The 26,939-nt window shown below is 43.0% G+C and overlaps 1 protein-coding gene and 1 long non-coding RNA gene across 4 annotated transcripts in view; one reads left to right on the top strand and one right to left on the bottom strand.

Annotated features, from left to right (window-relative positions):
• LOC127531388 (uncharacterized) overlaps window positions 1–16,293 on the bottom strand; it is a 29,310-nt gene extending 13,017 nt beyond the window's left edge. Inside the window, exon 1 of the long non-coding RNA XR_007938448.1 lies at window positions 15,914–16,293. This is a non-coding gene — a long non-coding RNA (uncharacterized LOC127531388). The remainder of the gene's footprint in view (window positions 1–15,913) is intronic.
• Window positions 12,533–26,939, top strand: part of zfhx4 (zinc finger homeobox 4) — a 94,302-nt gene continuing 79,895 nt past the window's right edge. Inside the window, exon 1 of one of the 3 annotated variants that reach the window (XM_051940610.1) lies at window positions 12,533–12,624. The gene's annotated coding sequence lies outside the window, so the exon portion shown is untranslated. Of the gene's footprint in view, window positions 12,625–21,922; window positions 22,097–25,646; window positions 26,059–26,939 lie in introns of those variants that run through there. The other 2 variants (XM_051940609.1, XM_022193711.2) reach the window with 2 other exon arrangements.

The raw sequence follows: 26,939 nt of genomic DNA on the forward strand, positions 1-26,939 counted from the left end.
AGGGGGGGAGGGTGGCGTTGACTTGGGTTGAGGAGGGGGGCATAAAGGTTGGGATTCCAGCGGGAAGGTCCCCAGGGTGTGTGTGTGTGTGTGTGTGTGGTGTAGTGTGTGTTAGTGTGTGTCTATCAGCTCTTAGAAATGTGTTCCTTCATTTCAGCAACATGTGTGCTAGAATATGCAAACGGTGTGTGTCCATGCATATATATTGTGTTTAAATGTTTGTGTGCATTAATGCTCATGTTTATATCGTGCTGTCTTATTTTATCTATGCATGCAGTCTCCCGCGGTTCTCAATGAATGTTGATGTAGTTTGCGGTAATTTAGTGAACCATAAATTTGATACAGAAAACAACGCAAAAAGTAAGCCCTGAAGACGTTACATTTTTCATTGAATGTGAATAATTTCTGTTTTTGTTCAGACTGAACTAAACACTCCTTCAAAAACTCAACTACTGCCTCAGAACACGGTGTGTAAAATACAGTACAGTGACACTGAAAAGTGTATAAAGTGTGTATGAGAGAGCAACATCCCAAATAGATGTGGTAAAGATGAGTCTAAATAAGAAGCTGCAGAAGAGAAGATGAAAGGAGAAATGGAATGGAGGCAGATGGAGAGGATGGCAGTTTGTGGATGAAGATGGGAGGATGAGGAGAAAGTGAGAGGAGGTCGAGGCAGGGAAGAGGAAAAAGAGGAGGTGGTTAGAGAGGAGGAGGTTAAAAAGGGGGAGGGTGGGGAAAGAGAGGAAGGAGGTAAGGAAGAGGAGAACAGGTGGAGTTGGATGGGGGGTTGAAAGAGGTCAAGGAGTAGACCGTCTTTTGGCAAGGAAAATGAAGGGCCATATGTGTGTGTGAGCGTGCGTGCATGAGCGTGTGTCTTCCTAATTGTGAGTAGAAGGTGAGGGGTGAGGTCTAGGCACGCTTCTCGCTTAAAAAAAAAAAAAAAAATAGCAGATAGAGATGGACAGTCGGAGGCAGCGCTGGGCTGTGTGTGCACGCACCTGTGCACACGTGTACGTATGTGTGTCTGCGCACTTGCTCGGCGTGTGTGTGTGTTGCATGCGTGCGCCTACGAGTGTGTGTTTTAATAGCCACAGTCAGAGAGCCTCTGTCAGACGGTCAGCTAATTGGCCATCTTACAAGTACAGAGGAGGCTGCTCGCAAATTGGCAAAAAGGGCAACCGGCTTCAATCTGATACCAAACTCCTTTCTGTCACGATGCTGTCCATTAGACAACAGCTTAAGTCAGGGAAATGGAACAAAAATAAAGAAAAACAGAATACAAAACAGGGGGAAAATAGTGGCGTAATTGTGCTTTGGAGACTGGTGTTGTTGCGCTCGACCCGTGTGTAGCGAGACAATGGGGATCATGCAAGACTTAGCGTAAATAGAAATTTGGCGCAAACATTGCCAACTCATTGGGCTGATGCGTTTTTTTTTCCCTTTATATTTGTGTGTGTGTGTGTTTTCTTGTAGCAGAAGCCTCATGTATTTTAATCCATGTAAAGTCCCAACTGGGTTCCAATTAGGAATAGGTTTCCTAGCGCCCTGTGGGGAAACTGATAATTATGCCGTTGACTGTGGTTGTGACTTACAGTGTTTGTGTATTTGTGTGTGTGTGTGTGTGTGTGTGTGTGTGTGTGTGGTGCAAGGGGACTTAACACAGTGTATGATATTCTTTTTTATCTCCCTGTAATGTTTACAGTACTGACGTTGTTAGCTGTATCAAATGATCCTTCATAATTAGACACAATACAGAGATTCAAATCCTCTTATCTCAGTTGTTTATCATAAGTAGTGAACTACACACACACACACACACACACACACACATGCACACAAACATTTGTGTATTGTATTTTACACTAAATTTAAGCTTGAAGGCACAGCCAGCTAATGCAGTTGAGTATAGCTGTTTTTTTGCACATTTTTGGGCCTTCATTAAGCACATGGTGAAGGGCTTGTGTGCTGTTTAAAAGGACTGCACAGCGTATGGTAGCCTATTCTTTTTTATCTTTCTCTAATGTTTACTCTGCTGATGATCTTAGCTGTACCAAATGATTCTTCATAATTGGGCATGATGTACAGATTCAAATCCTCTTATCGCAGTTGTTTACACACTGTTTTAGGATTAAAATATACGCACAGAGGAGTTATAGAGTTACAGTATTAAAAAATGTAAAAAATATAGATGTACATTATGCACGTATCTGAGTTTATCTGTTAATACATGAGTGTTTTGTGCGTGTAAGTATGTCTAGTTCTACTTTGAATGTGACAGGTAGTGCACCCTAAAGCTCTTCCAACTCCACAGCCACCAGCTAACCTTGACAAAAAAAAGAAAAAGAAAGAGTGACGCTGATGTAGTGGACAGTGCACCTCATATCTAAGCCTAAATGCTGAAAAATGTCCTCTCAGATAAAATGGATGACCCAGCTGCAGAATCCATTGGTATAAATACATTGTTTTGCAAGGCTGAGCTAACAAGAAAGCAAGAAAATGTTGAATTTTTCTCTGCGTGGTTTTCTGCAATTTGAAAAGCCTGCCATAGCGGCAAAAAAGCCGCCCGTGTTTATTTTCAGCACTGCAGTGTTTTGGGGATGCTAAGGCCCTCCTCACTGTGTATTCATGAACTCTTATTGTTGTCTCCACTATTTCCATGCCGTGTCGCCACAAAAACGCCTCGCAGAAGGGAATTGAATATGAGATATTTACAGCCTTTTTCTTAATCCGTACAGATGGCCGTGCTGGAGTATGTACATATCGCTGTAAACTGTTGTAGACTTATTCATATCAGACCAGATTCTGGGAGGGGGTACTGGGTAAAAATCCAACTCCAATTTACAAATCTGAGATAATTTTCGTATTCCCCTCTGAAGATTTTTTACATAGAAATGAAGGGAGAGCAGGGTTGAGAGGGGCACAAGGAATCTTTTGAGACTGCAAAACAGCATAATTGTTTTGCTATCCAATCGGGTGTTATACTACACATAATATATGGTTATTTCATACAGCCTCCAGACTGCCAAGATGTTTTCAATTTGGCACGGCCCTGCGATCATGATATCACAGAGAAAAGAGAGAGGGAGAGAGAGCGAGAGAGAGAGAGCTTCCAGTCTGGGATGGCCAGAGCAGTGAGAGGGCGATCATTTTGCCAAACTCAAAGGCTTTTTCCCCCCTTCTCTCTCTCTCTCTCTCTCTCTCTCTCTCTCTCTCTCTCCCTCTCTCTCTGGGACGAATAATTCCACAGTTGCTGAGGCACTGAAAAAGCAATCTGCGGAATACCCCAGGGTCATGTCTGTGGCCGGATGATTTGTGTGAAATGTCATACATTAAATATAAGTTTAACATTCAGCCCGGTGCACTGTAAAACTGCCCTGTCGTTGCCACAGTCCGCCATTTCCCTCTGTGCAGGGAGGGTTCGGGTTCAAGAAAGCGGTCACAAAGGAGTTGGACACACAAATACACACAGAGACATGGACACACTCACTCACACACACACACACCACCCCCTGTGTCTGCCCAATCTTAGAGGGAGTAGGAGGAAGGGGGGTGCGGACAGCGGGGAGTTGTGAGGCCATTCGATCTACAGCTGCATTTCATTTACGAATGCGAGAGCACTAAGTTTTTTTTCTTGAAAAATATATCTATGTAATTTTTTTTTTTTTTTTCAATTTCATCTTGTATTTTTTCCCAGGGAGCTTTTGGGCTAGACAGGAATTGGAGAAAAAAAAAAGAGAAGGGGGGGTAAAAAGGGAGGGAGGGGAAAGGTATACAGACAGATGGACAGAGAGACGGACAGTTGGTCTTGAGGCAGGTGTTGAATTCGCGTCGAGGCTGAGATGACAAAGTAAGAGAAGAGGTGAGGAAGGAAAAAAGGGTTGTAACTAATTCATAAAGTTTCAGGAAAATAGCAGCCACTGAGAGGAAGAGAGAGAGAGAGAGAGAGAGAAGAGAAGCGAGAGACAGAGGAAAAAGGTGTCTCCAGGGACTTCAGTGAAGCAGTCATCCCAGAGAGAGAGAGGGGAGATTCTGTCCATCCTAGCAGATGAGAAAGAAATGACAGAGAGGGTACAAAGGATGTCATCTGCCAGATGGACAACTGATGAGTTTCCTCCCTTTTCTCTTTGTCTTTCTGTTTTTTTTTTTGTTTTTTTTTTCCTCCCTCATGGCTTGTTTGTTTGCGCTCAGTCTATGCCTGTAGAAAGTTTCTGTCTGAATGACTACAATAAGATCATGTGTTTGATATGTAAAGGGAAAGCGTTGTGGATATTTCAGAAATATGAAATTCATTGAAGATGGCCAACTTTGGTGATGATCAAAGGGCAAACAGTGGCTGTTTTGAGTACAGAAAGTATAAAACAGTATATCAGCTCTGATTAAGCTGTGCCAGACTCAGGTGGATATTGTTCATGAATGTAATTATGTACCTCTGCGCTTTTTCAATATATTCTTATCTACTTGGCACAGTTCAATTTAGTTTTTGCCTGGTGGTGTTTGACAACATTTGCATCTAAAAATCCATGCACCCTTTCTACAAATTCTACTTATTATTGCCATGAAAGAGCTTACCACTAGATTTATCAATTTCACCTTGAAGGTGTTGTACTTGCCAGTGCATTTGTAAGCAACCCGGGACCCTTTGAAGACAAACACAGTATCGTACAATCTGTAGCCCCCCTTTCCTACCCTTCTCCTCCCTTTCCACTCCCTACTTCAAAGCAGAAAGGCTGAGATGAAGGTTTGGAAAGAAATGGAAAACAAATTGTTCATTTGTATCTGGGAGGAGACCAGACACTTGAGCAAATGCTTTCTGCATTCTTTTTTACACGCGCTGCAGTAAAGTTATCTTAAGGTGGGGTGCGGGCGAGCCAGAGAAAGGCGAGGCCCCAGAAATTGCTGTTTTAAAGTCTCAGCCAGACAATCAAATGTGTAAATGAGAGTGAAGCTGGTCAATGATCAGCTTCAGGACAAATCTACACAGATATTAAATGCACACAGCTGAAAGAGAATTTTCTACTCTCTTTTATAGAAGAACTGATGTATTCTCTATTGTTTATGCTGCAGGAGATAAGGAACTGCAAAATAATACAGTTTATTACTGTGTTTAATTTTTATGTTATGTTCGCATCAGTATTTCTGAATAGTCTGAGAATACTCATTTACAGTTTAGAAGATAAAATTTCTGCCCCCACCACTAAAGGTACAGAGGTAATAAAATAATTAATCCAAGTTAAAAGAGATACTATTGACAGAGTTGCTTATAGTGCTGCACACTCAGTATATGCACAAAATAACTGAACATGCGCTCTTTGAATGCTTGTGTGAGACCAATTTACATTCAGTTGACTATAGAAAAGGACCCTGTGGCTTTGATCATTAAGAATAAAATTATGCTCTTTCATTGACAAAATAACTCGGGTCTTTTGATGTCAAAGGGCTTGACTGCAATAAAGGAGACTGTGCAGAGTTAAATAGATGCCTTGTATTAACAAATCCGAGAAGCTTTCACCTAGCATGCATATCATTCTGCTCGACTCTCTAAGGTGATGTTGGACAATCAAAAAGATGAAGAAGAAACTGCTCCACACTTTAAGTCACCTCTGCACCAATTCATAGTGTCAGTGTTTGATTGATGAGATGAAGGACCGAGGGGCCCAAACAAAATTGTAACTGCCACGTCTTTGTATCACCGGCCTCCATTCAGGCGCCGGTGCACAGTATCTGGGGAATTAACACCCATGTGTTTGGTGTAAGGATTGAATACCTGAGTCAGTGTTGCAGCAGAGGCTGAGTTATAGATTGTTTGACAGTTTCTCCGCATACAGTACACCCCTCTCCATACAATACGAGGCTGTGGATGAGGGAGTCCATACCATGAGGATATATCAAATGGTTTTATATATATTTCAAGCGTCAAACCTGTGATAAGGATAAATGGGCTGATGGGAGAAGGCCAGACTGTGGCTCCTTGGCCATTATCCACAGGCAGGCAAATCAAGCCAGCAAATCAGGAACAATGGAGCCCTCAAAGAGCAGAGTGGGGATCAAAGCAGCGCTAACTGGCCATTGCAATCCAATTGAAATGTTCACTTTGCATCTCTCCAAAGGTAATGGATGTAGAGAGTGGGAGGTGAAAAGAAAGGGCTGCCCGCTCACATTTGACGTAAAATTATGGAAGGTAAGAAGAGAAAAAGGGAGAAAATGCACGTGACAGGCCTGGCCTTCTCAAGTCATCTACTGTAGAAGCTTCATAATGTCCCTTGGTTATTTTGACTTTGAATTTGCGAAGTCTCATTTTTTTTCCACTCCCTTTTTTAGCTTCCTTTGAACCTTCCAATGGTAACATTACGATGATATATGAGATGCTATACTATGGCCCTTGTGCATGTGGAGTAGGATTGAGGCAGGCTATTTCTTAAAGTGTCCTCTCTCTCTCATTCCCTCTGTGTCTTCCTATCTATCTCTCGCCCTCTTCCTCTCTTTGTCTCCCCCCATCACTTTCTCCCTCCATCTCTCCATCTCTCTCCATTTGAATGTGTTGATCACCTGGGGAGATGCTGCATTAATGCTGACGCCCAGTAAAAAGCAGAATCTCCTCTTTATTTATCTGCACTAAAATTCCTCCCAATCTTTCCAGCACATTTCACTCAATCACGCAACTCAGGCCATTCCATTAGCCACACAGGGGCGTTTTACCCCATTGAGCACAACACGCCCCGCACTTCTATGAATATAGATTCCCCTAAATTATGTATAATGGGAGTGCTCAGATTTTAGCATTTTTACTAAGAGGGTTTGAGGGTGTATGAGTTGTTTCTGCCGCTTTTTAAGTGCATCTTGAAATTCACAGTGTGTGAGAGAGACTGGAGATGGTGTTTGCCTCCTTTGAGTTTGTAAATGGAGTGTGGATGTGTCTGAAAATCTGAAGTTGTCAACAGGTCAGAGAAGGGCGGATGTTGGCATATGATACATGAGAGGTTAAACCTAAACGTACACATCCGATCAACTTCTTCCCAGCTAATTCCTTTAACCTTCTGAAAAACCTGACATGCAATTGCTACCTGCAGGAATTTACATGGCAGGTGCTTGTATGATTACATATCATTAGCTTTATGCTTCAGTACCCCAAGCTGGATCTGTATCATCAGCAACTGAGGTCTTAGTCTAGGAGGTCTGAATTTGATCTCTTGTTGTGCTGAACATTTTCTGCTCCCAGTGTGACTAGTGGGACTAATTGGATGGTAAGTAATTTTAATTCACATGTTGGCAGTTGGTGTCCATGTAACTCAGCGGGAGGGAGGGACACAGCTGAGCTATATCAACAAACAGACCAGCAATTCTATAATCAGAACAAAATCAACATCCTCATTACTGACTCCAAGCTGCTGCCTGCATCAGAAATGGCTTCAAAACTCTTTCCCCTTGTTTTCAGCAAGTGATTATGTTTAGTGTCAGGCCAGACATATCAACTTTTTATTTTTTTTTTATTTTCCATTTTGCACAGAGACATGCTCACCAGAATTATAACAACCTATGGGGGTGGTGGGGGAAAAGTAAAGGGATATTTTAATCAGTGTCATATTTTTACTTGTTCATTTTATGTAGTGTCATAATAATGTTGTAACGTCTCACTGAAGTTAGGATCTTGTTTTTTTTTCAGTGAGTAAAAAAAACATGCCAATTAAAATTTGTAGCAATTGTTTCATGGTATAAGATGTGAAACTGTAAACACATTCTGCAGCATTTCACAACAACTCTGAATGTAGATGGCATGTTTTCATTCTATGCTCACGAGCCCTGCTGGACAATTTATCAGTGCATTCATGCTTTTATATACATGCCTTCACCCTTTTCATTACTTGTTTTCAATAGCTTTTTTCCCCCTCAACTGCGGCTCACGCATCTCCAAAGTGATGGACGTTTCAAACAGGATGCATTTTTGGATATAATAAAAGTTAAAAATGTATCCTCCTTGGTCGTGATTAATTTCAGTCTCATTCTGCCGCTTAAGACGGATTTCTCATCAGTATCTTCAACGACAACCTGCGCTAAAACTTTGCCCTTTCATTGTCAACAGCACTGTCCATTCCTGTTAACATCTGGTTAGCTAAACCGCTGGATAGTAATAGCAATTATGTAGCTGCGTGTGGTACGTTGCTTCATGTGGTTTGTGTTGCCGCTGTTTGTGGAACGTTGGTGTCTCTGTACCTGTGGTCTTTGCTGCAGCAGGTCAGGTTTCTAACTATTTCTGCAATAAAAGCCGTCAAGGACAGAGAAATGCTAAATACATAAACTGTTTTGATGCAGTTTTGTATTATAATTAAAGGAAGCATAAATATCCTGTTTTTGTCTTCAAATACATGTAATGGCACTGTGTATCTCATTTCTTAGAATTATTCAAACTGTACATACAAATATATGTTTTGTTTAGTACTTTAATATGTGGATTCATTACATTCAGTAGAGTTTCTGAACTGTATGTGTAGTTCAGCAAGACTAAGGAGTCATTTTTGTATAAAGCATTTTGGTCCAACTTTTTCTCCGTTGCTGTGAATGCATCCACACTGTCAGATGCAGGGATTCAGGCAAGCCTATATGAGTTCTGACCAACCGCCACAAGTGGACCAGAGCCGAGCCTAATGCAGCTCATCCACACTGGCAGCCCTCGCTCAGCTGTGTTATTTAAACCCAGCCTAATGCTTTAAAATATATTCTATATTAACACATGACTGTGCATTTTATTTGCCTGCGGCTAAGCTTGGCAGAAAGTAAAGGCCAATAGGTTGCAGGTTTCCACGGCCTTCTGCATGTTTCATGAACATTGCACCCCTGACACCTCTTGAAATTATGCTTTGGAAATTCAAACACATGTCGAAATCTTTTCAGTAATGATTCTCCGTAATACAGCCTCAGTGCTAGTATGCAGATGAGTGCCAGAGCGGCTGTCAGATGGTGTCTGAGGTTGAACTGGGCCTGGATGCTGGCTGTCCCTGTTGTTAGAGCGTAATGGACGTGTCACCCCTGAGGAAAAGCTGCTGGCTGCTTGGGTCACCATGCCCTTCAGCACATGACACACACGTCACACCGGTGTGACAGGAACATGCAAAAAGCATACCGACGCCATGGCAACTGAATCAGTCTATGTGTGGGCACGTGTGCACAGCTGTGTGTTTATGTGCGCGTATTGATCCAGTGCGTTGTCTAAACTGTATTATTGACCTAAATGTTGTTTCTAACATCTAATCTGTTCTAGCTCAGATGTAATTTTATAAAGAATTTAGAAACACTTGTTAGCTTCACTTTAGAAATTGTCGGCTGATGGGAATTTATTGCGGCGATTCAGATGGATTGCTTTCATAAAACCTGATGTTGCATTGAGGGAGCCAAATATAGTAAGCGTTCCAGTAACTGTATGATGCTTCAACACACACATATGCACACCCACACCCACACCTACCTACCCACACACACAAATAAACATACGACAAACACTCGCACATATACAGACGCACACGCACACTTGTTATCGATCTACAGCTTAGCTCATGCCAGCAGGTAGTCCAACTCACCGGTTATTCTGAGGAATTGCTTTCAGTAGCTCCATCCACACACACACACACACACACACACACACACACACACACACACACACACACACACACACACACACACACACACACACACACACTACATGATTGTTTCCAGTGGCTAAATCTACACAATTTGTACACAGCCAACTCTTAAGACACCATCACCTCCTCTTCACAGATCAAGGGCTGAGTTTGTCGATACCACGCTCACACACACACACACACACACACACACACACACACACACAAACACACACGCACACTCCCAAACACACTTGCAGCCTTGTAACTGAACCATGTTTAACGCCGTGAGAGTATCAAGTTGAATACTGTTGCATACTTAGTTCTTTATCCTGGTCTCTCATCCCTCCACGTCTGCCCCTTCCTCCTCTAAATATTGCTTTCCCTCCTTCTCTGTCATAGTCACGCTTTTTGAATTCTCTTTACAGGCGATAACACAGTTTTGGTGTGTAAAGGATAAAGGATTGAAGCATTGTGTGAGTGTACGTATGAATGACTTGGGCGTGCTTGTGTGCATGTGCATGTCATGTTTGCTGTGATCCCAAACAACCGGGTCCTGCCTCTACCGCTGTGTCCCCTTTTTTTGAATCTAATTCGAAAACAAGCGAGAGGAGCACGAAGTTCAGTTTGTCAAACCAACATTTGGTACAATGGAATGTTTCTCATTAAAGTCAATCAGCCAGTAGACAACAAAAGAACCTTTCATTGAAGAATATGAAGTGAAAATAAAAAACAGGGCACCGCTGTAGCTGGCACCGTTCCCCTTGTAATATGTTATGTGTGCAGCCTCCTCCTCCTCTCCCTAAATCGGCCTCTCTTGTTTGAAACGGATCGAATTAAGATGTTCAAGGATTTTTCTTGCTCCTTCCCGCTCTTCTCAAAGGTCATAAGTCTAATGTAATTATGGCACATAACTGTGGTAAGGGAAACACATGCCAAGAGATGATATGAACATACAAGCTGTAAACTGCAACTTTCTTTTCGCTAAGCAGAATGTTGCTTTTTACGACTGAATCAATATCTTTAACTAAAGCTTGTAAAGCCGCCCAGTTAGAGACTTTATTTAGGCTTACCTCTGTCTGACCTCCTCATACTCCGCCTTGACTTTCCTTGCATGAGAACAGCAGGAAGCCTTGCATAAGAACCAGGTGGCATTGCGTACTGCATAAAATATTGCCCCAATGTAGCCGATTTTAAAATAGACATTTATTAAATGCATTGTGATGTATATGCTGTTTCTTGGTACGTCTCAGCTCCAGACTAGGCTGAAATGGATTCTCTGTTCCACTTCCACATTTCTAATCTGCAAACTGTGTTTGATGTGCAATTTAAAATATTAAAACTAAATCAGGCATGTGAGATTTAGTAAATGTTGGCAGCAATTGCAATATAAAACTGATTAAAATTAAACTGAGTTTTGCACTCAAAGCTTAATTTTAAATAATCAAATGGGTTACAATGCAATTTCGTAGTCTTATTTTATGAGAAGCATTCTAAAGGGAATAGGACATTGGGCCAAACTGTGACTAGTAAGTAAAGAAATGTGAAGATGCTGAAAGATAAACCTACAGAAGGTGAAGTCAGAAATAAAAACGGAGGAAAATGAAGAGGCAGGGAATGCGCTTAGGTTGTAGGACGCAAGGTTCTCACTTTGAAGAGTTAAACGGTTTTTAAATATCGATTATGCATCTCAAACACCCAAAGTCTGAGCTTCTTTGTCTCTCTGCTTGAGATTCTCGACCAGCAGCGGTGAGAGTCACGTGACTGGTGAGGGTAGCCAAGTTAGCATCACTGCTGCTTGATTCTTCTCCAGAAATATCTTAAAGAACACAGTGGTTGTGTGCAGGACAACATAGTCTTTAGGGTTTTGTTTTCAAAGTGTTATAGCGGGCACATTTCAGTAGGTATTGGTTATTGAAAATTACTGGTCTGTTTATTACAAAAAGCACTGAGCTGTGCCCTCTTCATTAACTGATATTTCTCTGGCTTCTGCTGTGCGACAGACTCACACAGTAAGAGGACTGCGAGGTGAAACTTCAGTGATAACACATCTGTAATACGTAATTTACATTAATGGCATCATTAGATGTGTTTTTTTTTAAACCTGATTAACTTCAAGTTCTGATTGCAAAATTATTCATAAGGTATAGACGGAATACATTAGGAGAGTAAAACAACAACACTAAAACATTTCTAATGAAGCTGGCACAATAAAGAAGGCTGTATATTTTGTAGGGGTGGAGGTGTTATTTTTTAAACATGATTTCAAACTTTTACGTTTGGCTTTTTTGCATTAAAATTTGTTGTAACTAAATAGAAGTGATGGGATAAGGGTTTTACTTTTAGGTCTGAAGAGAACCCGTTTAATTGCTCCTTTTCTTGATTACATTCTTACAAGTGTCCTGGTCAGTCATGCAACTCACATTTTGCAGGTTTTAGGGGTTTATCAAGAGTCTGTACATATGCGAGAGCAAGAAAAAGACAAATCTTTCAAAAAATACTCACTGCAACACTTTGCTTTTCTTTCTCTCTCCCGCACGATATGCCAAACAACACTGACAAACACAATTTGCACTCACATATACAAGAAGTTCAAAATAATCAGATTTAAATTATCGCCTTTCATCCAAACACCAGGAATATTCTTTTTTTTTTACAACAGCCCTAAATATCCCCCCCAGTTGATTTCAGCATTGCATGCCCAATTAAACAACTTTCTGATCTTTTGTGCTTTCATAGGTCGGCTGTAATTCTTAATCCATTTACAAAAACACAAAAATAAAGAGCAAAACTTGGGGGAAAGAAAGAGAAGAAACTTATAAAAATAACAATAATCACTACCTTGACTAACCGACAAAGAAACAGGTGTGTGTGTGTGTGTGTGTGTGTAGGAGGATGGAGGTGGCAGTGTGAGCATGCTCTCTCTGCTATTTGCTCGACTGGTAATCAGCCAAACACGCTACAAGTCTCCTGCTATGATTTGCCCCCCAGTGTGTCTCCAGTCTGAACGCCTGTGAGTAAATCAGTGTTTCTCTATGCGGACATGTGCATGCATTTATTTAATATCTCGTCTTTAGAGTGTATGTGTGTACATACTGTATATATAAATTTATATGTATGTCTGCTTTTGTCAGTGTGTTTCCATGGGACTGCGTCTGTGTCCAAGTGTACTGTACGTCCACATGTCGCTGTGTGTACATCTCAGAATATATGTTTGTTTCCTGTGCCTTCCCCCTGCTGAGAAGCATGGTCTGAGGTTTACAGGTTTGTGCGTGCATGTGTGTGTGTGTGTGTGCAGCCTTACATGCTCACAGATGTGTGTATTCGCCGGATGGGAATACAACTCCTAGGACATTTAATCTAGGGGGAATTTCACGCTAGTTACGGCTTGTCATCAAACGTTTCTGGCGTAAAATACTGCAGCGATCTTTTATTGGCGGATGTTCGGGACGAATTCTCTGTGAGACCCCTGAGTGCCCCGCTGCCCTCCAGACAGACTGGAAGTGTGTGTATAGAGTGTGTGAAGAGCCAGAGGAAGACACAGGAGACAAAGTTTGTTGTCTTAATTTTGATGCTTTTGAGCGGAGGCAAAAAAAATTCCGAACCTTGGAAGCTTGAGTGTGTGCAAATTCAAACTTTATAGTACAAAGATGCAGAAACACGGAGCCCCTTTTTCTGCACACACCCTATCTATCTCACACGCACACACAGATCCCATGCTTAAGGGAATCCAGTATATCTAAAGTCGTATGTGTTCACTTAGTAAGCCACAGCTGCTAGCACCATTACCATGATTTCCTGTGTGTGTGTGTATGTCTCTCTGTCTATCTGCCCCTCAACACATACACATCTAAGGATCCTATCCAAATGGGGTTTAGCAGGACACATATTTTACACCCGCCTGAGTTACTCTGATGTTCAGGTGCTTCACTGTAAAATGTGACCCAGGTTGTCTTCTAATGCATATCACAGCATGAGAAAAAAGTTAAAAAAAAAAAAAATTAGGCCTGCGTATTCCCTCCACCCCTTCCTAGAAACAAAGGAGGGAACTCATAACCTTAACTTCATAAGTCTGAACAAAGGAAAGAGTAATAGCTTTTTGGTGCCTCTTTATTAAAAGCTTTCAGTATTTAAGCCGGCAGCGAAAAACAAAGGACACATTTGTTTAATAGAATAATCCTTCCTGTATTTAAGACGACTCCAAAGCTTTCAAATTTGAGCCTTAATGTTTCGACAAGCTGTTCAATCAGTTGTTTTTTGAGGACATTGCAAATGGCAGGCTGTCTCTGAAATACGTTTGCTTGTTTTACCTGACCCACTTTTGCTTCACTGTGTGTGTGTGTGTGTGTGTGTGTGTGTGAGTGTGTCTGAGTGTGTGTGCACGTGCATGTGTATGCGTTTGCTCTGTCCCTCCTTGCTCAGAAGGTTGTAAATGTAATCTTAGACACATGTTACTTTGGCTGATGTTTTTCAGATTGATGTCAGTTGCGATTAGCATATCTCCTGCCAAGACACAGGAGTGCTCTTTAGAGTCTGGCCTCATACACACTCACTCTCTCTCACACACACACACACACACACACACACACACACACACGTATGCAAACCGTTGGGTAAACATAGCTCAGCTGCCATTTTGAATGATTGCACAATGATTATTTGATGCAGTGATTTATTTTGAACGCAGCCTGTAAGTAAACTGAAGCAGGGAAAGATGAGAAATCTGACTGACAACCTCCATAACAAAATTCTACTCCAAGACAGTCTCCCGACACCCCTTTTCCCAGCAACGTATTATTACATGCTGGCCCCAAAAACACATTTTAACACTCCCCCGGCCTCCAACTTTAATGTCACCCTGTCTGTTTCTTAAAATGCCGTCTGTAGAATGCAGCCATGTAAATGCAGCTGTGACCAACACACTCTGTGCCGAAACTGTTTCATTTACATTCATCTTGTGCTTGGGAATGGAGAATTCCGCCTCCAATGTAAGACAGCAGGGAAACTGTGCAAAGCGAATTTCTCACCATCTCTGGAGAGCCAACGATATAGGGATTCAGAACACACCCTTCAGACAATGGAAGAGGTGGGGGTCTTATTTTCTCTCCTCTCTCCCCTCTGTCTCCTGTCTCTCTCCACACCTCCCTGACCCTGCTTCCCCTCAACCTGCCCAGCAGAGTGAGAGAATAAGTGTAGTGCCAACAGGGGGTGGGAGAGAGGTGGGGAGGGATTGGGGGAGAGAGAGACGGAGGGGAAAGTCAGATAAAAGTAGTTAAAAGGAGAAACGGAGGGGTGGTGGTGGTGGGGTGCAGGTTTGAAGGAACAACAGGAGAGTGACTGACCAAATACTCAGTGACAGAAGGAGAGAGGAAGACGGATGCAGAGGGGGGAGAAAGAGAGATGGGGGGGGAGAGAGGATGGGAATATATATGCGGTGGCCAGTGTTGTGAGACAAGGCAGGTTGCTGTCACTTTAAAAATGACTGTAATAAAAGTGACCGTCGGAAGATGGATCTGGTGATTTTGGCTTGCTAATCAGTCATCTGTGAAGAGGACCACAGCCCAGATTCAGCGGCCGCCTGACACCTCTTGATTGATGCCTGTGCCCGATAAAAAAGGCCCATTAACTGTCCTCCTATTAAACTGGGTGAAATGGCAAAAAATGCGCCTCTCTCCCACTCTGCTCTTCTGATCTCTCTTTCATTTAAACCACATATCCTTTTATATTTTCTCACTCCCCCCCCCCCCCCCCCCCCCCCCCATCCTTATCAGTCGTTACTGTTAAGGTAGCGTGCTCTTCTTACAGTTAATATTGAGATGGCGGGAGTGAGTGGGAGTAGATGTTAATCAGCGAGGCCTACTTGTGTTTGGCGTGTGTGTACTTGTTCACGTGGCCACCGGATGTCACATGCTGCCTCTGAGCGCGGCCGTCCCGCTCGGACCAATAGACAAATAGTCAACATTTCACCTGGTACCTGCATCACCAGTTCTCGTTAGGTATGCAAATGAACTCGCGTCATCGGTGATGTCAGAAAGTGTGTGACTTCAAACCTCATTTTTGCCTCATGACATGCGTCAGGAAAAAATAATGACCCCACAGCTGAATCTCATATCTCCTCGTCTCTTCTGCTCACTCATAGACACATACACGCACGCACACACACACACACACACACACACACAAAGATTGCCTGCAATAATAATAACCCCACAGACGACAGCTTCAGCCCCCTCCTTCCCATCCCCACATCCCCACCTCACCCCATCACCACCACATACAATCAAACAAAGCCTCTCTCTTACCTTGCGCATGACCAATCCTTCCATCTCTCCCTCTTTTTTTTTTTTTTTTTAGCCTCCACCATTCTATCTATGCATGCTCTTCCCCATCTGTAAACCCAACCACACCTAGCAGCAACACCTTGCACTCTCCCGACCATCCCACAGCCTACAGCGCGGCACTCACACCCCCAATAAATACAGCCCTGGTCTGCCGTTTTCCCATCTATCCCTTTTTCTCTGCCCCAGTCTCTTTCCCCTCTCTCTCCCTCTCTCTCTCTCTCTCCCTTTCTCTCTCCCTCTGTCTTTCCCTCTCCCCTCGCTCCTGGCTGGTGCTGGTGAAATATCAGGACAAACGGATTCCAGCTTTTTTCTCTGGCTCAGAGGGGTTGTTCTGTGCGATTTGGCCCTGGGGTGCATTTCAGCGCTTCTGATGTGAGAGAGAGGGCGAGAGAGAGAAAGAGAGAGACATAGAGGGAGAGAGAGAGGAGGCAATGGAGAGAAAGAAAAAGGAAGTGTGAGAGAGAGAGAGAGAGCGAGAGAGGAGACACAACTCGGGTTTATCCTTTCTTTCTGAGGGGCAGTCAGGGGTTTTAAAATGACAGGCTTTTGACCATCGTTGAACCAGCAACTCGAGGTGTGCACGCTCTTCGTAGCTTACAGAGGCCTTGAGGTGATCTCCATACATAATCAGGACGATCCACCTCCATGACAGGTGCGCGGCCATCTTGGAATCTCTCTGAGCCGGTGGACTTGAGCAGAGTGTCCGTGTGCCGGTGTATAAATGAAACAGATGAACTGGAATCCGGCAGTTTTATAGCTTTAAATAAATTGACAAGTTTTCAAATGAACTGAAGGAAGGAGCAGATTTTTGCTCTCTATAATTTGGGTGTTTTCCATTCTCAAATAGGAGAGTATGGTAAATTGAATTAATTTTATTTTTCCGCTGAGCTGCTACAGGTCAAGTGTAATAACATAGGCTTAAAAATGTCCCTGCAATATTCATTGAAGTCTCTGAAATCCAACATTTTTTCCTAACCTTTGGTAGACTAGAAAAATGGTATATTCATCAGAACAAAGTGGAAAGCTCTTTTTTTTTTTTTTTTTTTTAGGTTGCTCAGAATGAATTTCTCAATATTCATCTACTTTGACAGTTAGGTAAATAAATGTCTGATATTTTAGCTTTGAGGCCAGCCATGTCCTCAAAATATTTTTATTTCAAAGGACATAATTTTGCAGTAGAATCCATTTTGGAATTTCCACAGCTGAGTGTGTTTTACCTTCTCCATGTGTCCATGCATCTGTGTAGGTTACACGACTTGTGTGTGTACGTGTGTGTGTGTGTGTTTATGTTTCATAATCTCACATCTCACTGTGGGGCGTTCTAAAAGGATTTGTCATTCTCAGCTCAGCTGGGCTGATTGTGAATTAAATGTATTTTTAGGCACCTTTTTTCCGTCCCTTTGTGAACCCAGTTAGAATTGAGGTCAGGACACACAAACAGACGTAGACACACACACACACACACTCATACAAATGCACACACCATCTCAGAGAAAGACACATAGCTTTCAGAACAAATCACTGTTGAACTACCCTGTGTGGAATGATTCTGACATTTTGTTTGGGAGAAATAGCATTTAATTGAAGGGAGGGGCGATACGGATGGCAGTTATGCAACCAAGGGAAAATGTCTACATTTCAACCCAAATTGAAAACATAACAGAGTTTGTGTTTGTGTGTGTCTGTGTGTGTGTGTGTGTGTGTGTGTGCGTGCTCGTGTGTGTGTGCGTGCAGAGGTTGCTTGCACCATTTCAATGTTATCCACAGTTTGCTTCCCTGTTTGATTGTGAATTAGTTCAAGTTATGGGGTTTATGCCATATAAAACAGCATTGACTTTGCATTATTATGCAAAGTAATTCCTTTCTTGTGCTTTTTACCATCTATCTATCATCCGTCTTTCTTAACTGTACTCTAATTGCAGGTAAATTTGCATGTTAAAAGCTGTCACATTTCTACAAATCTGCGTTGCTCTTTAATTTTTAATCATTACATTCTCTAGAAATATTTTTTCTCCAAAATTTAATGAGCTGTTAATTAGGGGAAATTAGAGATTAATTAATTTATTTTTTACATCAGAAAACAGAAACAAATAATTTTCCTTCTTAAGGGAAAGTTTAACATGCTTTTATGATAATTTTGACTCTTGTGAAATTGTCATCGCCGTGGCAATACATTTTAAAGCCTGCTTATCTCTATAGGGAAGCTCTGTTTCTTTTGTCCCCAACACAGTAAGGTCAGAGGTCAGTCACCTCCGAACAGGCGTGTTGAACTGGGAGAGACTCAGTGTTTTGCTGTTTTGCTCGCTGACACTTCGGTGTGGTAGGTGCTCGCAGCAATGACTGCTTGAACTCAGGTCATTGGGTTTAATGATGGTCACTTGGAAAGGAGGTTGAAGAGCTCTCGTAAGGACTCTTCTAATGCAGTGATGAAGCCAACAAGCATCTTTCAGGGTCACCGCACACCTCAAAAACATGACGCCTCTCTCTCCCTCTCTCTCTCTCTCCATCTCTTTTTTTTTTGTTCTCTCCTTCCCTTCAAGCGTTGCCAATTTGTCTGGGCTGCATCCCTTAATCCGTGCGCATTTACGCAGTGGTCATTGCGCCTCCGGTTGACTTGGTTGGCTTGTTAGATGATGGCGTCCAGGCAGGAGACTGACTGACTGTACAAGCTCACATCTGACAACAGTGTTCGGTGGTAACTCGTCGCTTTGTAACGTGCCGCAACACATATAACAAGTGGTGAGACAAATATCTGTGTCAGTGTTTTTTTTTCCCCCTAAATGTGTTCATTTTTCTAATTAGTCAATTAAAACTATTAATTATGACAAGTCATTCATTTTTATCAAGCCAATTGAGGTGTATTTTTAAGTAAAACGTGATCAGAAATATGAATGGAAATTTTTAACATGCCATTCATTTATCAACAGCACTGTCGCAAATACAGGCCTGCTGCCAAAACACAATGGACAATGACAGTGTTACTCTTATATCATGTGTAATATATTACTTTTTGAGTAATATTCCAGAATGAGACGCTTCTTACATTTTCGCCCCGCGTGTCGAGATGTCAATCTGTTGCCATAGAAGTGACTTCTCAGTACTGACTGAGTTATTCGCCGTGTTGGGATGGCCCACTGAGTGTCAAGGCGAGGAGGAGGAGGAGGAGGAGGAGGAGAAGGAGGAGGAGGGTGGGTGGTTGGGGGGGGCATGGATGGATGGATGATGGGGTGGGAAGGTGGAGGGGTGACAGTCCCCCAGAGAGGGAGAGTGGAGGCTCCTGGAGATCTAAAAGGACCTCTCGGACCACTAAATTGACATGTTCAAGCTCCTGGGTTGTCATGAAGAAAGCCCTTTAATAAGCCATGTGACAACATACAATATAGCAGTCTTTACTTTCATTAGGCCATTAAAGAAGAGGCCTCCCGTTAGAGTGCAGAGTACATTTTGATTTCTATAATATGACTTTGTTTTAACTGTAATATTTATGTGTGTGCAAAATCACCATCACTAGTATTATTATTATTATTTTATTAATAACAATAATAATAATAACAACAAACAATATTTCACATGTAATCATAATAATATAATGGCATGTAGGTTTTCTCATAATTGCATTTTATACATTACATTCCTGCAATATATTTTTATATTTACATAAAGAAATTGTAGTTAAATTCCTATTTGGGTGTCAATCACTTCATCTGAGTCCATATTATGAGTGTTGTCAATTGTTTTCCTTTGTTTTGTTTCTTTTAATGGAGCATACAGGTGCTATTGTTCCCATCACAGGCCTATAAGTGCACGTGGATCTGACTGATAATCAATAGAATTTGGCGTTAAAGAGGGCTGCAAGCCAGTAGATGTGTTGGGGCACCACGATAAGGCCAGGCTAGAGGGGGGGCTTTTTTTCTTTCTTTCTTTTTTTTTTTTTAATTCCCCCCTCCATATATGGAGGACACTCACTGGACGCGTGTCTATTAAATAGGGTTCAACAATGAAAAAGATCGGAGGAGCAAAGGGCCAAGTGGGAGGAGGGCAGCGGGGCGAGGTGAATGGAAACAGCAGTGGTGTTGGCTGTGAGGGGGGGTGCGCACGGAGGATGTGTGTGTGTGTGTGTGTGTGTGTGTGTGTGTGTGTGTGTGTGTGTGTGTGTGTGTGTGTGTGTGTGTGTGTTGATGAGCAACCCCAAATGCGGACACGGACGCCTGCCGAGTCACTCTTCTTCTCCTCACTGTTCTTCCACTTCTTCTTCTTCTTCTTCTTCTTCTTCTTCTGCGGCTCCAACATCACGGCGGACCTCGTCCCGCCTGCACCTGGGTACAGACTTTACAGTCAGGGCCCATCGATTGCTCTTATCAAATAAACAGAGTGACACCGACGGACCCCCAGCGCCCCGCACCTTCACCCACACCCCTCCACCCTCTCCCTGTCTGCTAATCTCAAGACCCCCACCTCCCACCTTCCACCCAGTTGCCCCCCTCCCTCACCCTTCCTCCCTCTACATCTCTTCCCTATGCTCGAGAGCCCCAGCAGCTGTGGTCCCATGTAAATTTTACATGATTGGCACCTCCTTATTTTGCCCCATCCGCCTGCCCCCTCCTCCTGTTGTCCCCCCTCCCCGTATCATGTTGCATATTAATGCACAGTTTATGCAATAGCTCATCTGACAGTGCGCACCGGCTGTCATGTCCATGCCTCTCTCTCTCCTTTTTTTCTTTTTGCGTGGGGGAATTTGCATAGGTGATTATAGTGCCCTGAAGTGCTTGATTGTTGCTGGGTTCTGTTATGTGATGCTGAAATGTGATATTTAAAGGGGGAGAAACGGTTCCCCTTGACCCCTTGAAACGCAATCCCGTGTGGCCCCGTTTGATTAGGGCATTTTTTTCTAATTGTTGTCATCAGGACTCGCACTATCATTGTGCATCTGGAAGCACTTTGACATCCAAGTCAGCGGGTTCCTTCCCAAAGTGGGGTTCAGGAATCCCTCAAAGGCCAAGCTGCGTGGGGGCAGCAGTGGCTGGGGGTTTCCCTCGGGCAAAATGAAGAATTGTTTAATTTCACTGTGATTTCATTAACCCGGAATTGTGGCAATTAGGGGACATGCGTCTGAACAAAGGTTCCACTTGTGCCACCAGTAGCGCAGCACTTCCAGCAGGTTTACAATACCAAATCAATAACAGCGAAAAAAGATATTGGGCATCCCAGGGACAAAATCCAATTAAATCAGGACCCTTGGCTGGTATAAGGTGTGTCCATTTGGGGGTCCTTGACATGAAAATGTTGGAGAAGCCCTGATCTAAGTGACTGAGGCAAAGGGCTGCTTTGACAGTCTTTGTTTTTAGCCCAGGCGCTACAAGCTCTCCCTTTTTTCTCTTCTCTGCTTTTTTCCTCCCTCTCTCTCCCTTCCTCTCTCTCTCTCCCTCTCTCTCCCTCCCTCTCTCTCTCTCTTTAAAAGGGAACGGAAGAGTGGGCTGATACCGGTCTCATGTTGCGTATGGATTTTCGTTTATATAATCGATTGAAATGACCCAATACATTGATTTCGGGTTCAGTGTTTTACAAACAAGCGTTTATGGGTCTCGATTTTATGTTAGGGATGATTCCAGTGTGACACCGACGCGCACAGAAGTTGGGAGTTGTTGATTTTTAAATAAATGATCTAAATGCAAACAAATAAATATCTATTGTTTCATGTATAAAAGACTATAAAAAAACAAAAACGGAGAGGAGGGGGGCAGCAAAGGAGAAGGGGAAGGGGGGGGGAACGGAGAAAAAAGACAATATTGTGCTGCCTCTCTCCTTAATCAAATAAAGTGGTGTAAAAAAACACGCACACACACACACACACACACACAAAAGCATTTCCTTCCCTCTGAATTTCTCCTTGAATTATATGCCATCACTAGTGTGTGTGATTGCGGAATATTAAATTAAAGTGGGATAAGTCCGCACCGAGGCGGGCTGCGTCCAATCCGCAACTCATTTCCCCTGTTGTAGCACCGCATCACTGCGCTCCTCTCTTTTCAATGACAATGTGCCAAATCTGGGCATTTTGAAAACACTTTCCATATGCTATTATCGGATCGCTACTGAGCAAGAGAAAGACAGAAAAGAAGGAAAACGGAATGCTTTATACCAAAGGTACCACGAGTCTACATTTTTATGTATCTTCTCTTTCACTGGCTTATTATACTTTATGCTTTTTGGGGGAATTTAAAAGAGGTAAGAGGAGGTAAATTTGAAGTTTTTATAACGATTGTGTATTTGTGGAGCGTTGCTGGATGGCTTTAGGGCTGAGTGTGAAAATGTCGAGAGAGTTTATGTTGAGCATCTATGGGCAAAAAAACTTAATTTCTTTCACTGTTGTTGTTTTCTTTTCTACGTTTTCCTCTTTTACTGCTGAAGAGGAAATAGTTTTTGCCCACTTCTTTGTGGAGTATCTTGTCAGGAAACGAGTTAAAGCAGCATTTTCTAGGACGTTCATTTCGATGAAATATTTCTTTCTTTTTTGATTTATTTGCAAATGAACTGATTTCGCAACCTTAAATTAAACGCATGTGGCAACTTGGATTTATATTTAGAGGGTGTCTGTGTGTTAGATTTCTTTTGAAACGGTTTTAATGGCTGTATATATTTTCAATTTTTAAGTGCTTTATAAAAAAAATCACAAATCTTGGCTGGATTATTGTGGAGACAGTGGCACAATCTCACATTTTGCTTGCAATGCGTTGAAAGAGTTCCACTTAACTTCTTGCTGTGTGTTTTATGGGCCTTTTTGAAGCTTTGTTTGTGCATGTGTTTGCTGGACGGTAGTTGGCCAGTGGGTCAGTGTGGCAGGTTGCGGGTCAGAGCTGTGGGCTTCTCTTTTTTTTTTTTGCGTGCTTTTGTGTGTGTCCTGATGAGGCAGAGGGGTCAGCCCTGCAACCCCATGAGGGCGCCGACGCGTAGGACAAACGAGGTGGAAGTCTGATTGCACATCCAGAGGAGAAAAAAGGAAACTGACCAGGTGTTTGCAGCACACATGAAGAGACAGGTTGCAAAACTGAGCAAGCAATTAAAGAAGAAATCAGAACATAAAAATCAAGCATAATCCTCATCAGAGGTTTCCAGAGATTATATTGATGGAGCAACAATACTCCCATCCTTTTGCATCTCCCAGAGTGTCAAGCCAATATGGTAATATGTCCGGACGATTCAAACTTATTGATCTGCTGAAGTGACAGAAGATCACTATGAGTGCTCAATGCTACCTTTCATATATCAATAGACGTGTCGTAAAATAAAACAAACAGCATCTGAGCATTGATAATTACACTACAATTAGAAGAGCTTAATTTCAGCCACCTTGCGCCTCGATTCTGGCGATGCCACCGAGAAATAATTTATTTTATCTTGACACACAAATACTCGCGCGCACACGCACACACAGAGACACACACACACACACACAAGCTCGCGCACACACACACAACAGAGCCGGAGTTTACAGATAAAAATCTATAATTAATTGAGGATGCTGCTGATATGGAAATGGGGGCGAAATATTAGTTAACGCGGTCTATTGTCGAGCGGTCCTCCGGAGAAAGAGCATCGTCTGCAGGGAGAGAGGGAGGGTGGAGACCGGGGGGATTTACAAAACGCAGGAGGTTAAGATAAGCGAGAGCCTATATCAGTTCTCTAAATCCGCTTTGTACTTTCTCGTTTTCTCATCGAAAAACAAATAAAATAACAAGCACGACTCCGCTCAAAATGCCAACGGCGCGCACAATTTTAATCACTAGAAAGTGGGAAATAAGTACATCCTTTCCCAGAAATGGAGACACTCGTAGGAGAGAAAAAAAAAAAGCAAGACAGAAAAAATCAGGCTGGTGTATGTCTACAGAAGTCCTCCGTTCAGGTGTTTAAAGTCGTAAAAGACAAATAGGTCCACTCCATATGCGCTTTGGGAAGATCGACGCACGGCCCCTGTGGACTTTTTTTGCGCGTCCGCTGCAGCAGCGGGGTAGACTCTGCTCTCCAAGCCGTCTGTGAGCGACGCCTCCCAGGGTTGACAGGCTAGAAAACCCCCCTGGAGGACAGGGAGGCAGCTGCAGCAGTAGCGGCGGCGGCAGCAGCAGGAGCCTTGGATCCCGGTGAAAAGTGACGCCTCTGTTCATCACCTCGACCCACCCACCCCCCTTTGTCAGAGACCTCTCTAAACCCAGAATAAACAGCCTCGGGTCGGGTCGGGCTCGGATCTCTTGGCTTCTTAAGGATCCAGTTGGTATGGGTGCAGTCCAGTCAATGTGGCTGCAAAGTTGACCTAGTACTTCACTTGCCAGCAGCAGCCTTATCATCACATCCCAAGCCCCGGCTCATGCAGTTCAATTCACCCCCAGCTTCGATTTTTTCCATGAAGGCGAACAAGATCTCTTGATTTTCTCCCCGATTGAGACTGTGTAAAGTCTTCCTCTTGCCCAAAAGCCTCTATTAAGAAACCGGTGGGGGAAACACCGTAAACGGCTTGCATCGAAATGATATAGGGCCAAAAGACCGATGCACTTTGTAAGGACACTAAATGTAAACGCCAGTGAATTGAGCTTTGAATAGAGAGGGGGATTTTTGTGTGACCCTGTATTGGATTTTGCAGTTTGGCTCTATTGAACCCACACGGGGCCTCAGCGGTCCCGAAAGGGCAGAGATGACTTTCCAACATGTGGTGGATTACTGTGATGCTTTGTGCCTCTGATTTTTAAGCCTGGATGTTTTTATACGTGCCATATATGCAACAGATCGAATGCAAAAATCCCTTCTTTCAAGAAAACGGCCAGTATACAATAACAAGCCAAAACCATGCATCCATGTGTAGTGTAATTTACTCACGTGTGTAAATGCGTTTTGTACTTTTGTAAGCATAAATAATGTTACCTATAAAATACGTTCCGCACAATGTCCAGGTCCGATTTGGATGCGCAGCACAAGGCGGTTTGGTGCTTTTCATTCTCCTCTTCAGGTGTTATTTCTTTATGTTTTTATGCACATTATTGATTAAAAGTGTTATTCACAAAGTTCACCTGTCGTTCATTTTCCCCCCATACGATTTACAAACTCCATCAAAATGATAAAAACATGTATCTATTCTTACAATTCTCTGAATCTGCAAACACCGTTCATTTTGCGCGTCTTAGTAAAAGTAATTCACCTGTGGTGTCATAATCAATAAAATCCAGCTGATCCATTGCACAAAAAAGCAGCATGGACATAACAGAACAGTAATCTTATATTTGTTAAATGAAAACTGAAAGAAAAGCCCGTATCAGAGTTTTTTTTTTTCCACAGCAGTTCGGTAATGTGCATCTGCAAAACTTGTTTTTTTAAAATGGAAAAAGATTACTTGTGAGTAATTCTGAGTCCAGGCTGTTTGGTGTATAGGAAGCGCTTGTCCATTGTTCTACATGTGCTTTGGCCCTTTGCAGAGAAACCATACAAAAGGATTTTCTGCGCGCATAGACCTATGCGGCCGCCAGGGCTCCGTGTGCGCGTCATTTGCAATGTGGAGACTGTTGATCAACTCACTAATTACACTTCTCTCCTCTCTCCCTCCCTCTCCGTCTCTCTTTTGCTCCCTCCCTCTCCCTCTCTCTCGCTCCCTCTCTCTCTCTCTCTCTCTCTCTCTCTCTCTCATTCGTCCTCTCTCTCTCTCTGTCTCTCTACCCATTCCCAGAGTGCATATCGGGAAATAGACACACAAAGACATGCGCACTCAACTTAATCAGCCATTTTTTTAAACAGGGCTAAAACGATAATAATTAGCAGAATAAAGACATATCGGATTTTCATTTCCTTTCCTTCGTTTCCCGACCCCCGTCCACAAGAGAAACTGCGAGGCAGCCCGTCGACACGTCGTTTCACCGCCACCGGAACCAAAATAAGGGATAGCTCTCTAAACGCTTGACATTTGTGATTTTACTCCCTTTTCCCATTATAAAGTTGGAGGATTATTGTAATTTTCCCTGTTTTTCCACCTTTTTATTGTCTAATTACGCAAACCGCTGGATGTGACTGTTTTATAAACCCAAGAGCAAAGAGAGAAGCGGAGGTGACGGTTTTGGAGGGGGAAGAAAGTAAGTTTTTTTTTTCCTTTCCACCTCTCCCTTTAACTTTTATTGAGTAGTTTGGGGTGTGTGTGTTAAATTTAGGGGTCGGGTATCGATTATCTATCTCGCTGGTGGATCTTTGACATCGGGGTTGTTTGGATAACAGGTGCTGGGTGCTTTTTAGTCCAGAATAAAGGCGGATATCGTGATGTTAGTGCAACTCCGGCGCTTTGGCTACAGTAAAACAAGCGACTGACAGGCTTGGAGGCGTTCTTACGCATGTGTCCGTGCTATTGCAGTACGATCTCACGTCCAGACCTGCCTTTATTTGCAAAGTTTATACGATGTTGTTGAGATTGAGTGCTGGACAGATAGAGCAGATGAATGTTCCACGGTAGATACAGCGAGACAAGACGAGCCTCCTTTGTGGCTTTGCAGTTGCGGATATGCCTTTCCAGTAGTCCGATCCCTCGGACATGTCCGCTTTGAGCTTGTTTCCAGTCGAGGTGTCCGGCTTGCCGTTTCCCCCCCTTCACGTCCCGACTCCTCGCTTTGCTCTGCAGCCATCAGACATTTCATTTGAAGTCATAAATCGGATGCACCGCTGCGCTCAGAGCCAGCTTTTTAACACGTCGGGTTTCATGCACCTTCCAGGCATTCACGGCCGAAGTGACACGATCCCTTCTCTCGTGTGAATAAGTGTATATCTTTCAAATTGCCGGAGTGGGAGCTTTATCAAAGGATGGTTCCAAAAGCAGCATACATTCTGCCGGTCACAGTCCAAACACCTTTACCTGCTGCGCTCAAAAAGTAGTCTGACTTTACCGAGGCGTGGGAGTCTGCGTCGCCCAGGAGGGAGACGGATCGCTGGGCTACTGATAGCACGGAGAGTCCCTGTAGAGCCAACC

This window comes from Acanthochromis polyacanthus, chromosome 20, assembly GCF_021347895.1.
Source record: "Acanthochromis polyacanthus isolate Apoly-LR-REF ecotype Palm Island chromosome 20, KAUST_Apoly_ChrSc, whole genome shotgun sequence".
Taxonomy (NCBI): domain Eukaryota; kingdom Metazoa; phylum Chordata; class Actinopteri; family Pomacentridae; genus Acanthochromis; species Acanthochromis polyacanthus.